The sequence below is a fragment of the Salvelinus alpinus genome, chromosome 3 (assembly GCF_045679555.1).
Source record: "Salvelinus alpinus chromosome 3, SLU_Salpinus.1, whole genome shotgun sequence".
Lineage (NCBI taxonomy): Eukaryota > Metazoa > Chordata > Actinopteri > Salmoniformes > Salmonidae > Salvelinus > Salvelinus alpinus.
Genome location: NC_092088.1, coordinates 23571043 through 23584794, shown reverse-complemented (window position 1 = coordinate 23584794; position 13752 = coordinate 23571043). Strand labels below are relative to the sequence as shown.

The following is a 13752-nucleotide window of genomic DNA, read 5'->3' as shown; positions in this document are numbered from 1 at the left end:
CCACATAGTGCACACGCTGCCACACTACTTGGGTGCAAAGTGGGAGTTGGAGTTTCCCTGATGCAGCGGGTCCTTGCAACCCACTGCAGAAGAACCCGTCCAAGTGTGTCAGGGAACGACTTCTCGTTTACCCCTATCGAGTTTTCACCTCTGACTACCCACTTCTTAAAGACCCACCCTTCCTCCTACACTGTATGACCACAACAGATGAATCCAAGTACTTAATGTGGCCGCTTTTCCTCATTCCGCCAGATCGGAATTAATCCTGAACATGAGAACAATATGGCGTAAGGCCCCTGGTTGACTGGGAGAAGGAGGCGCTGCTAAATGAGTCAATCATAACAGGGCAGTCTAGATTGGATCTTTATATGAACCTAGAAACCTTGGATTCAGAGAGGGGGAAAAATATCAATGGAGTTTAATAGTTTATTCAGCATTTATTTCAACACCTTAGTTATAACTCTATCATATCAGTATATTTCTGTATTTCATTTTGAACATAACTTCATAAATACCTCTTATCGCTGCATACATTTGCTCATACTGTAAATAGTCGTCATATGTTTCTATTACTAGTCCTAAAATACTCTTTAAATCATAGAACGCAATGCTTCCTACACTACCGCTCAGTCATTTCCGTCAGAAGGTTGTTGAAAGGCAACAACCCTAAAGAAGTAAAGGGTGTGTGTCGATGTGTAGGAGTTTCACTGGGAGCATGAAGTAGGTAATGGTAGAACAAGTCCAGCAGTATAGAAAGCATTTACCGGAAACAATAAATAAAGAGAAAACAAAACAAGTAGCTTCAAATCATTTCTCACACTATTTGGAAGACAGAGATTCTGTAGTGTTATTTCTTTTTTACATATACCTAATGATTAATATAATAATTGTTTTAAAATTATACTATAATTTATGTTATTATTGTCGTCGTTATCATACTCGTCATTATCATTATATTATATAGGCCTATAAAGGATGTGTACAGAGTTTGAGTGTATTCCTCACCTTTCAATGCATTTCACTGAAGGCAATAGCAAAAAGGAACCTAAAAGAGCCTGTGTGTGTATCTCTGTGTGTGTTTGAACGTGTTTTTCTGAAATATGTGGATCTGAAAAAGGTTTTTCTTGAGATATTGGAGAGGAGTTTATGAAATAGGGCAAAGTTAGGATTGTCAACTGGTGCAAAATATACATCTCTACATTTTCGGAACCGTTAGAAAACTGGCGTTGAGTTGTGGAGAAGGCATATGAGAGAGGGACAGAGGGTGGGGAAAGGATCATGGGTAACCAGGCAGGCTGACAAACAGATCGACACAAACAGACACACACTCACAGAGGGAGAAGGCCTAGGGAACCAGACATACCGTATAGACTGACAGACGCGCAGTAAAAGCCCTTTTTTTTGATCGCTGCACCTGTGTGTGTGTGTGAAAGTCGACATGGGATAAAAGACGCTCACATCCCTGGTGTAGTCGTAAACATCATCATCATGAATGAATGACAAACAGCTTTTGTAGTGTAAAATGACATGAGTTCATAGCAAACCCCGAGTCATGGCTGTGGATTCCAATACAGTCATGTCTCAGGGAAAAACAAACCAACATTTGAATCTCCTCTGCCCCTCTCCGACATACTCCGGACGGCCTTTCTAAAGATAATAACTATCATAGTAAAAATGACATATTACGACTATGTTTTGAATATTTTTAGAGTGTTCGTCGTTACACACAAATCTGGATGATTAAATATCAATAATACTCTGACACGTTTGAAATGAATGATTGCAATCAGCACTTGGTACGAAACAAATTAATGATTTGGATCTGTGAATCCATTTTTACATGTAAGCTATATTGTTACTCAGAGTTAGTAAAATACGTAGAAAGCTTGTTGGGAAATCACTAGGGAATTAGGGCATAAACTGACCTCAGTATAAAAAGTCCACTATTTTACTATTTTTTTTTTTTTTTACTGTTTACTTTAACTTAAAATGTCATGTACTTTTCCATTTTAGGACCATATACGGAATTTTAGACATTCCAACAATAGCTTCCAATCCCATGCTCTAATGCGCGTCAGAGTTTGCGCATGAATTTCAGGATAAGAATATGGCCTGTATTGTTTATTAGAGGTACCCAACCACCACCTTTAGTATATCCATGGGCTTTCTATCTCTGTATGGGTAGCAGCATTACAATCTCAAGATTCTTGTTAGCATTTCTCCCAGTACTGTAACCGCCAGGCAGCAGATGGAGTGTGAGAATCACCAGTCAAATGTCTGTGTGTCTGTGTGTGTGTGTGTGTATCTGTCTGTGTGTGTCCATGTGTTAATTAAAAGCCTATTTATCAGTAGTTGTACAGTGGGTGTAAATAGACAATTGTCCTCCACTCATAACAAATCTCTCCTGGTGTGATTAAGCCTTTTCCGTCGTGATCCTTTACGCCATTTGTCCAGCTCACACTCTGTGTCCAACGGTCTTCTATAGAACTCAACTCGGTCCGTGTGTTTCTCTGTCTTTCTCTGAGCCCTGAGTCACCTCATCTTTCACTCTCTGCCTGTGGCTCAGGGGAGGGGCTAGGGTCATGCATGGGAGAGAACAGCCTGAGGAAAGAGGGAGGGGGGTAAATCAAGAAATAAGAATAAATAGAAAATGAAAAGTAGTGAAGGTAGTCAATTAAATGATAGAGAGAAATACATGTAGAGAGAGAGAGAGAGAGAGAGAGAAAGAGAGAGAGAGAGAGAGAGAGAGAGAGAGAGAGAGAGAGAGAGAGAGAGAGAGAGAGATGGAATAACTTAGCAAATTAACTCTAAGGATAAATGCTTCATGACTAAAAAGGGAAGGGGGATGGACTCATCTGGCTCGCAGGGAAGGAAAGAGGCACTTGTCTTTCCTTCTCCATCCGGTGCTTTTTCTCCCTCTTTATTTCCACTTGCCCCCTGGCTGACATGTTGCCTCTGTATGTGCATTGACTCTGCCGTTCTTCCCTCACCTGTCAGTCAGTTTCTTCAGCGCTCTCTCGATGTTCATGCGGTGGCCGACGCGCGTCACCCCCAGGTCCAGGAAGTCGTCCTTGGTGAGGGAAGGCAAGTGGGAGCCGTCGATCTCGTTATCCATGAAACGTTCCCTGTGCTCCCCCAGGTTCAGGTAGGAAAGCCAGTCGGCCACGTCCCACTTGGTCCAGTAGGACAGGGGCTTGATGGCGAAGGGCTTGGCCGGGGGAGGAGGGGTGAGGTGGGGGTAGTTGAGGCAGGATGGAGAGGGGGGCAGGTGCATGGAGGGTGAGGATGCGCCGGAGAGGAACTGGGTGGGGGAGAGGGAGCGGGAGACCAGGAGGGCGCTGGGAGGTTGTGGGGATGTGGGAAAGAGAGGAGAGGTGGAGGGGTTGTAGGGGTCTCCTAGGGTGTGACCTGGGGATGAGGGAGTTAGGGGAACGGGGAACTCAAATGGGGTGTTGTAGACAGGGGTGCTGGGGAGGATGGGGAGGGAGGAGGGTCTGGGAGGGGCGGGGCTGGGGCGGTTTGTGGAGTAGATGAGGGGGCTGGGGGCGCGCCGGCGGGACATAGACGACCTCAGCTCTGGACCAGGGGTACACTGGAAGTCAAAAATCTTGGCTCCACGGTACTTAGTGCGATGTTTGGGAGATGTGGGATAGGGTGAGTACGTGGGGGAGAGAGGAGGGTGGGATTGAGAGGGGGAGTAAGTGGGGGAGAGAGGAGGGTGGGAGGAGTGAGAGGGGGAGGTGGGCATCTGGGGAGAGGGGGAGTGGATCCAGTTAGGCTGGAGTGGGGGCTGGTGGGATGGCGAGCCGGAGGGGGTGGCAGTGAGATTGGGGGTGAAGATTGACGGGCGATGCTGTGGCGAGGAGGTGGGTAAGGGGGAAGTGGAGTGGCCTGTGGGGGGGCTCTGAAACGAGGCAGAGAAATCCCCTGAATATCTGAAAGAGAAGAAAAAATTGATTACTGTACTCAGTAGGTGCAGTGGCGTGGAGTCACTGAGTGAAACCCTTAAACAACAACAGCCTCACCTTTGCATTGTGGGCGACCTCGGATTAATGGGACTCGGACCTCGCATCTCAGACTGACTCCAGTCCTCCGTGCTCTTATTGCTCATCTGTTGCAGCTTGGAGCTCAGCTCGTTGATGATGCTGGCCTTTACTCCCGATAGGGGTGAGTGGAGCCTGCGCCCCTCCACAGACATCCCACCCTCGCCTCGCTCCAGGCCCTGCCCCGGGTCGACCCCCTCGCTCCAGGACAAGGGTCTTGGCTCCAGCGTGTTGGGCCGCTCAAGACAGGCAGCCAAGGTGGAACCGAAGCTGTCCTCCATCTTGGGTCGACTCTGTCTGCGTTGTTTCCTCTCGTCCGCTGCTCCTCCCTCTCCTCTCCTGGCCTCCTCCTCTGGGTTGGCCTGTCTCTGGGGGTGTGGTGGGACGCTCTGGCAGGGCGGATTGGTGCTTGCCTGTCGACGCAACGCTTCCCTTGTGTCCTTGATGCCCCCCTCTTTGTACTGCATCGTCTTTGGATACACAGGGGGGTTGGCCGTCTGTTTGGCATGGTGCACTTCAAACGTTTGCCCACCTGAGTAAGTCAAGTAAGGATCTGGGTGCTCGCCGACCACTCTCTCCCCTTCCGCTCCTCCTCCTCCTCCTCCTCCTCCTCCTCCTCCTCCTCCTCCTCCTCCTCCTCCTCCTCCTCCTCCTCCTCTCTCTCCCTTCAGTCTGCTCACTCCCAGTGTTTCCAGATGGTGGTCGCTGCTACTGTCCAGCTCCTCAATCCCAGAGTCCACCACCGTCTCTGTCTGCCAGTCTCCAGTCTTCATCCTGGAGGGTTGGTGGTCGCCTGCCTTGCCAGCAGCACTGGCGGAAGTTCTGGGGGCGGTCCCAGCTACATTGTAGTCTGAAGACGGCGCAGAGGCGGTGGTACTGGTGGCGGCGGCGGTCACGGTCATCGTGGTGGCGTAGGTCACAGTCGTAGTGAGGGTGGCCGCGCCTCGGTCCTGCGCTAAGGTCATCGGCGAAACAGGGGCCCCCATATTAGCGGGGTTAACCGGTACGCTGGGGCCACTGGAGAATGGGTGTGCATGGGACATGGGCTGGGGTCTGTGGAGTGAGGCGGCGGGTAAAACGGAGGCGACTGTGGCGGCGGAGGAACGGGGGAATATTTGGGGCGAGGTGAGGGAGGGAGACAGAGCTGACTGGGTGAGGTTGGCCACCTCGCTGTCGTAGGACGTGAGGCTGGAGGCAGCAGAATCCCCGGTCTGGGGGGAAGGGAGGGGGGCGTTGGAGGCGAAGCCTCCTGGTGGAGGTACTTTAGGGGAGGGGAGGGGGGGTGGCGGAGGTGGCAAGGCGAGAGGGGCGTGTTGAGCTGAGTGTTGATGCTGTTGAGAGTATCCCCTCTGCAGTTCTCTCTGGCCTTGGCCGTTGGCGAACTGCAAGGGAGGGGGTAGGGGATCAACAAAGACAAACTCATCATCTATGTCTATGGAGGGGGTGGGCGGTGGAAGCACCATGAGCCCCAGTCCCACTCCTCCTCCTCCCTCTCCCCCATCTTCATGTGGGTGGGCTGGGGCTGCGGGTAGGCGGTATTGGGGGATGTAGCTAGAGTTTGCACTGCTTTCCATCTGTAGGAACGAAGGTCTGCGGGGTGCAGGCTGAGGCGGCGGGCCGGGCGGCTGCATGGGCGGGCCAGGTGGCTCCCTGTCTCTAGGACCCTGTTGATAATACTGGGTCTGGTACTGGTTGGTTCTGTCCTCTGAAAAGCGAACTCTGAGGCCCTCTCTGGCTCCGGCCGCCTGGTCCCTCTCCACTCTCTCCCCTCCCCCTTCACCTCCCAAGCGTAATATCCTGGGTGACAGCGGGCGGCTCAGGGAGGCGGGGGAGGTAGTGTCGGGGAACAGGGACGGCGTGGGGGATGGGAGAGAGGTAGGAAATGCCCCCACACTGGACATCTGCCGGCCAAAGTGCCGCTCCTCCCGCCGGGTCCTCCGGTCGTCCTTGAGGGCCCTTTCCCGTGCAGCCAGCGCCAGGCCCAGGGGGGACGAGGGGTCAAGGACCTTCCCAGTCAGAGGGTGGATGAAGGTGGTGGCTGGAGAGCCTGGGCCGTAGTTGGAGGGAGCGGACTTGGGCTGGCCGTCCTGGCCCATCACAGGGGAGTGGTACTCAGGCAGCCCGAAGGCAGGGGGCATGCTGCTGGCGTAGTGGACGTAATTGTCCCCAGAGAACATGCCCTCGTCGATGGACTTGGAGGGGCGGAGGCGGGGGGTGGGGACATCCATCCCCATCCCCTGTAGGGGCTGAGTCCATACCCCTCCACCTCCTTCCGCCTCCCCTTGGATGTCCTCTTCGGAGGAGAGGAAGAAGGAAGCACTCTTCCTCCTCATGTCACGGAAACGTTCCCGGTCCCGGCGCGCTGCCCCGACGAAGGCCCCCCTGAACTGGTTGGTGAAGTCCAGATTCTCCAGGTTAGGGGGCAGCTGGGGGGCGACAGTTGAAGGGGGCATGGCGGAAGAGACAGGGGGCTGGGGTGGTAAGGGGGACACAGGGGAAGGCAGGCCGGGAGTGGTGGGGGTGTCGGCGGAGGCGGATGGGGAGGTAGGGTCGTCTATGTCGGGAGGCGGATGCTCGGCATCTACGCTGCTGCCCTGGCTGCTGCGGCCACTGCCGCTGCTGGTGGAGGGGGCCTTGACGATGATGGTGGGGATGGGGATGGAGCTCTTCTCTTTGGCCCCTGAGCGCTTACCCACCTGGCCTTGCCCCCCTCGGTGGTGCCTGCTGAGCCCACCTTCCACTGTGGTTTGCTTTACTAGAGGGCCCCTCCCGCCCTTCCTGCCTCCCCCACCCCTGCCTGCCTCTCCGCCCCTCTCCTGGGTCGCCACTTGCTGCTGTGGCTGCTGCTGCTGCTGCTGGGGTTGCTGTTGAGTTTTGGGAGCGGCGCTCGTGGGTGGAGTAGCACTACTGTAGCCCCTCCTCAACACCCCCATTTTGCCCCCTCTCTTCGTCCCCTCTGGGGGCTCCCCTGTGTATTGTCCTCCTCCTCTCCGGAGGGTCGGGGCCATGCCGTGCTGTTGATTGACAGGGCCTCCCCTGTCCCAGCCTGCCTGGGTGGCGTGGACTGCCTGCTGCTGGGTGAGGAGGGCCTGGGCCTGGGAGGACGGGGGCTGGGGGGCAGACTGCTCCCCCCTCCAAACAGTATGGGGGTCAGCAGATAAGGGGGGTTCCGGGGCGGACGTGTTGGGGGGAGGGGGGATGTCCTCTGACAGACTACGAGCCAGTTTCATGGCCGGGTTGTGGAGGTACTGCCTCTCCTCCTCCATCACACCTGAAACAGGGACACACAGAGATAAACAGACTATCTGGTTGGAAAACAGTTAAGCTTTTTGACAGTCAGAGCAATAATATCTGTAGGACTTACCAATAGATTTCTGTCGCAGCATTACTCCATGAGGCTGGCCGGGGGGGTATTGACCCTGGTTGTAACCAAACCCAGGCGGCATCACACCAACCAACTGGTCATGACTTGGCTTTAGGTGTCGCAAGACACACAATGGAGAAAGATGCACAGGGAGAGATGCCCGAGAACGGGAGGAAGTGTTGCCACATTAAAAGTGCATTGGCAGTAAAAGGGATATATAGTGCAATATGGAGGAAGCAATAAGTTCATATCCTGTTCTGTGAGGTTTCTTTCACATCCATCGTTACAGACACCAGGACTGAATTGAGGGTAGGATCCCCAGGGCCAGTAGGACCTGCAGGTACAGTCATGGTAAGGTAATGTCAAGAATGATGCACTACCTCATTGGGGGCGATGCTCTTGGTTCGGTCTCTCTTCCCTCCGTGACCCCGCTGTCCCTGTCCGTCTGATGTGATTGTGTGCTGAGCCGCCGCCAGGATCTCATCCAGTTTATCTGAAAGACGGAGGGCGATAGAGCGACAGAGCGAGGAGAGGGAGAGAAATAAAATATAGAAGAGAGGGAAGAGAGAGATCAAAAGCGTAAGACGATTGAAAGCGGCGGCACATTATTGTCACCCAGTTCAAAGATGGCCCTTTTGGAAACACAAAGGGGGAGGACAGGGGTCAGATCTTACTCAGTGCCATTTGATAGACTGTCCTCTTCTTATCAGGCACCTGGGAGGACTCATACTCTGAAAAACAGAGGTGATATATTCTTAGGAACCGAGCAGACTGATTTTGAATGGAGGCTTAAGGGCTGATTAAGGTAATGATAAGAGAGATATTCACCTGCTTTATTTTTCCATGGAGAGGCAGCTGCAGCATAATTAGAGAAAAGAAGGTTATCATATTATGCTACAACAGTATACTGAGACTGCTATTATAGGCATCACTGTAGTACCACAGAATAACATGAATGAATACAGTACATTTTGTACATTAACACTGATGATGACTCTGATGACGTGATGGTGATAATGATGGTGGGGAGGAAGACGACGACCATGACAATGACGTCACACAACTCAACCTTTTCCCACCTTTCTCCACTGTTAGTCGTCCATTTGATTGAGCAGAAAAAGAAGACATTGAGCAGAGGTTATGTGCATAATGTAGAGCTTCCACAACGTGAATGACTTCCCTGTATCTACATCTTACCTAGTGTTTATACATTCACTTGAAAGAGAACATGTATCCCCACAGTCATCCTCATTAAGCCATTGGTAATTAAAACATGAAATCTTACCTATACCCCGAAACATCCAAGCTTCCCTGCATCAACTCACTTAATATTTAATATACTTTTTCAATTAACGTCGTTTTCTATGGGTCAGAATTCTAATGTGAACAATCCTTTTCTTCTCCTTTTTCTCCCTGCTTTTTATGCTTCCCAGCCCCTTCTTCTTCTATTGTCTTACCCATGTCTTCCAGCTCTGATGTCATTGATTTAGAGCGCAGGGCAATGGCAGGAGGAGTCAGCCTCTTAGCCTGCTGGGGGACTGCCAAGGGACAAGGACCAAACAAACTTACTGCTTACTGCTGTATTATAAACATACACACAGTAGCTGTTACGGTATTGCGGACAAGCATTACTATTACTAAGTTATAAACATGAATTGTATACATTACACAGAACAAACTCAAACGTATACCTTTCTTCCTGAGGTTGGTCTCCTCCATCTCCGGGTTGCGGGTCACCATGACAACCTTGACCATCAGAGCGTTGCCGCCTTGTCTGATCATGTTGACTACCTGCCTGTGGCCCACCTTCACTACATTCTGACCATTAACCTACGCACGCACGCACGCACGCACGCACGCACGCACGCACGCACGCACGCACGCACGCACGCACGCACGCACACACACACACGCACGCACGCACGCACGCACGCACGCACACACACACACACACACACACACACACACACACACAGAGAGATAACACTGGCTGTCAACAACACTAAACTGTCACACTGCATTCAACACGATACAAGTTCAAACTCTTAACAAATTAACAAATGTACAATTTGATAGTGATTACAAAAGTTGGACCCACGTTGATTACCAGGCCTGCATAAACTGTCAGGGTGACAAGATTTTCCAGGGATCCATACCTCAATAAGGAAGTCCCCCATCCTTAAACCAGCCCTCCAGGCCACACCCCCCTCATCCACAGACTCCAGGTACTGCAGCGCGGGGAATGCTGGGGTCGGAGTGAACTCCTCTATAGGAGTCTGGGCTGCGGAGAGAACAAGTCAAGAACAAGAGGATGTCAAGAACAAGAGGATGAGGGAGATTTGAGAGAAGTAATAAAATAGTGTCAAAGTAGGGGGAGAAGGGAGGCCGAGAGATGCGACGGAAGAATTGGGTGAGAGAGGAAGTGCAAGGAGTGAAAGTGAAATAACAGAAGAGTAGAGGACTGCGGAAGCCGGAGATTGTAGACATCCAGGGGTATTTCCGGGGGGGGGAGAGGCTCGCACTCACCTTTGGCTCCCCGAAGCACAAAGCCAAAGCCCTCATTGTCTTTCTTCTGCAGGAGCACTGTCTTCTCCTTAATGATGTAGTCACTGAGAGATAATAAGGGGGGGAGGGGGGGGGAGTGAGAGAGCGTAAGCTACATGACTTCTTTAGCAGCAGAAAGTCTAATTGTCATGCAAATAAAGCATTTCTGAATCTGGGAGACAGCTATACTGCATCGCATTATGAAATCACACTGCACCAAAAGATGGGGGGGGGGGGGGGGGGTTGAGGCATGTCATACCAAGACCACCACCGTACAAAGACACCCGACAACCAGGGTAGAGTTGATGTCATGACGGGCAAGGATGAGTGCACTGGAGAGACCTCTACATAATCCAGCATAATGCTGACTAGCACCAGGAAGCACGTGGGAATGTACATGAAAAAGGCTGCCTAGACTCTTCACTGTTAGTAATTACAACTTGTAAATGCACCTGTAATGCTGCACTAGCTTTCATCAAGCGTTCACTGCACTAGCTATCTTGGCTACCACTCATCGCCACACGAGGATGTTTTTCCCCCCTCAGTTGATGATTGACATGGCCGTCTTGTTATGAGATGGTAGGAGTAGTGGTATAGAGTGGCAGCCAGAGTTGTCCTTGCTGTTTCATTGCTCCATTACCATGTCTGGAACTCCTATTCATTGTCAGATTTACGGATGCATTACAGCAGTTTTGCCTCATGTAGAGAGCTCAATGTATACTGTAGCCTCACACTCCACAGTACCCATATAATGTACGGTACTATAACAACAGTGTCTCCAATTCATTTGAGGTCTCCATCCCAGACAGCCCGGCCAGGTCTCAATTCGCACTGTTTTCCGAGCTCAGCTCATACTGTAGACTCCGGCTCCACAGCCATATACAACAACAGGGTCTCCATCTCTGTTCATTTAAGGTCTCAATTCTACGCAGCCGGCCTCAATTCATGCTGTTTTGTAGCTCCATTAGGATGTCTGGCTCTTTGGTCGCTGTATGACCTGTGGTTGAATCCATTGGTTTGAAATCCCAGCAGCTAATTCCGGGTTCTGCTTTTTTCTGCATTAGCTGCTCGAATAAACTCAAACTGACGGCGGCCCTGCCGACCGACTGCTGACTGTGCAAATCCACCCAGGTACCACATGACTGGGGACGAGAGTCTTTGCTTTATTGGGAGTTGCTGAACTTGGTGTGAGCAGGCAAGTGCCCGGAAGCCATTGCAAAGCTGAAGATTCAACTTTTAACTTCTCGTGCAAGAGGTCTACAGTTTGCACCGTCCCTTTTCATCCGTCGCTTGTGCTCTGTCATACTGTCAACGTTAGTGTTTCGCCAACGCAAAAAAAAAAAAGCCGCCTTCCATCCATCTGCTGTTCACGCCTCGTTCCTTTTCTCTCACCCTGACTCCTTCGCGCGTTCCCTCTCAAAGGATCAACTCTACATGCAGCAGTGTGTTCAAACGTCTGGTTGCAATCCACTACTGTCTGAGAACGGTATCGTTCTATCCCCGAGGCAATAGAGGTGTAGCTATGATGCTGTGGATCTTTGAAATAGTCCACCATTTAACCCTCTCGCTCCTGTTCGAGGACCTTAAATGTGCATGAGTGTTTTTATGTAACATGAATTCCCCATTGGCCAGTGTGACACTCAGTGCTCACAGTATTGACACTCACATATTACAGTAGCCTACAGTATTACAGTAGCCTACATTATTACAGTAGCCTACATTATTACAGGAGTCTACAGTATTCCAGTAGCCTACAGTATTCCAGTAGCCTACATTATTACAGTAGTCTACATTATTACAGGAGTCTACAGTATTACAGTAGGCTACATTATTACAGTAGCCTACATTATTGCAGGAGTCTACAGTATTACAGTAGCCTACAGTATTACAGTAGACTACAGTATTCCATTAACCTACATTATTACAGTAGCCTACAATATTACAGTAGCCTACATTATTACAGGAGTCTACAGTATTACAATAGCCTACATTATTACAGTAGCCTACAGTATTACAGTAGCCTACATTATTACAGTAGCCTACATTATTACAGGAGTCTACAGTATTACAGTAGCCTACATTATTACAGTAGCTTACAGTAGCCTACATTATTACAGTAGCCTACATTATTACAGTAGCCTACATTATTACAGGAGTCTACAGTATTACAATAGCCTACATTATTACAGTAGCCTACAGTATTACAGTAGCCTACATTATTACAGTAGCCTACAGTATTACAGTAGCCTACATTATTACAGGAGTCTACAGTATTACAGTAGCCTACAGTATTACAGTAGCCTACATTATTACAGGAGTCTACAGTATTACAGTAGCCTAAAGTGTTATCATGTACCCTCCTTCCTGACTCATCCTCTGTAGCCTCCACAATTATACAGACGAAGCAGCATGTTAGTCATACACACTCATCTTCTACCTTTACCACAGGAGGTCGGTGGCACCTTAATTGGGGAGGACGGGCTCATGGTAACAGCTGGAGCGAAATTAGTGGAACTGTATCAAAAACAGCAAACACATGGGTTTCAGGTGTTTCAAGCCATTCCATTCGCTCCATTCCAGCCATTATTATGAGCCGTCCTCCCCTCATCAGCCTCCACTGACATTTCCATACATACAATGAAACCATGAGACACAATGACACATACATGCAGCCACAACCCAGGGACAGAGACACAGATTAACTAGTCCCAAGACGACCCTCAACCACACTGTGACTACGCTCACACCAGTTTACACAGTCAAATGAAGGAAACCACGAACAAACCACTGTGTCCTCTGTCCCTTTCTATACAAGACTTTCATCCTATATGTCAGTGGTACCAACACAGATGCACATTTATGAAACACAAAATGAGTGTCACACACAATTCATGAGATATGGCAATATATACTCTAGCTATAAAAATCCACCTACCTAACAGGAATCAATGATACCATGAATGAGAGAAATAAATCATTTGAAATGGTGATACAAAATGAACGAAACAAACACCGGCTGACATTACTAGAAATGCATTTACAAAATGCTCTCAGATTACATTCAGAAATACATGAGAGGAGAGACAGAGATACACACGCTGCAGTCAGAGCCTACAGTACATTCACCAGCCACTTCCATCACACACAAACGTTCGCACACACAGGAAAAAGATGATTCAACACACACACACACGCACATATATACACAAACACACATGCACAAACGCAATACATAGCTCATTAATCTGCCTTTCAAATCCACGGCCTTTCTGTTGCATCTACCTCTCCCCTCTCTCCATTGTCCTCTCCTCACATCCATAGCCAGGCAATGAATGAGGAAACAGCCTCTACCTGTAAATGAACCACACGCTTCTGTTTCTGGGGCCCAGTGACGGCCACGAAGAAGAGAGGGAGAGAGAGCGAGACAGATCTCTCTCTCTGCATCCCCCCATTGCCACCCCCCCCCCCTTCTCTCCTCCACCCCCTCCTCTCCCTCCGCCTCCCGGTCTTCCAGCGAGAGCACAGCCAGAGAGAGCCGCGAGAGTGGAGGAGAGGAGGAGAGAGAGATGGGAAGAGCGAGAGGAGAGAGAGAGAGAGAGCGAGTGAGCGCTGGCCTAGCATGTCTACACCCTGCCTGCTTGAGACAGAGCGAAAGAGGGGGAGAGAGAGAGAGGGTGGGAAAGAGGGAGGGAGAGTGAAAGGGAGAGCGACAGAGATGGTTCTCCGCGACAGGGAGAGACAGCGCAAGAGAGTGGAGGGAGTGAACGGTGGATTTGAGAGTGGTGGTTTAGCATGAAAGAG

General features: G+C 50.3%; 1 pseudogene; it reads right to left on the bottom strand.

Annotated features, from left to right (window-relative positions):
• Positions 1-412: 412 nt before the first annotated feature.
• LOC139570341 (SH3 and multiple ankyrin repeat domains protein 1-like) overlaps positions 413-13752 on the bottom strand; it is a 52555-nt pseudogene continuing 39215 nt past the window's right edge.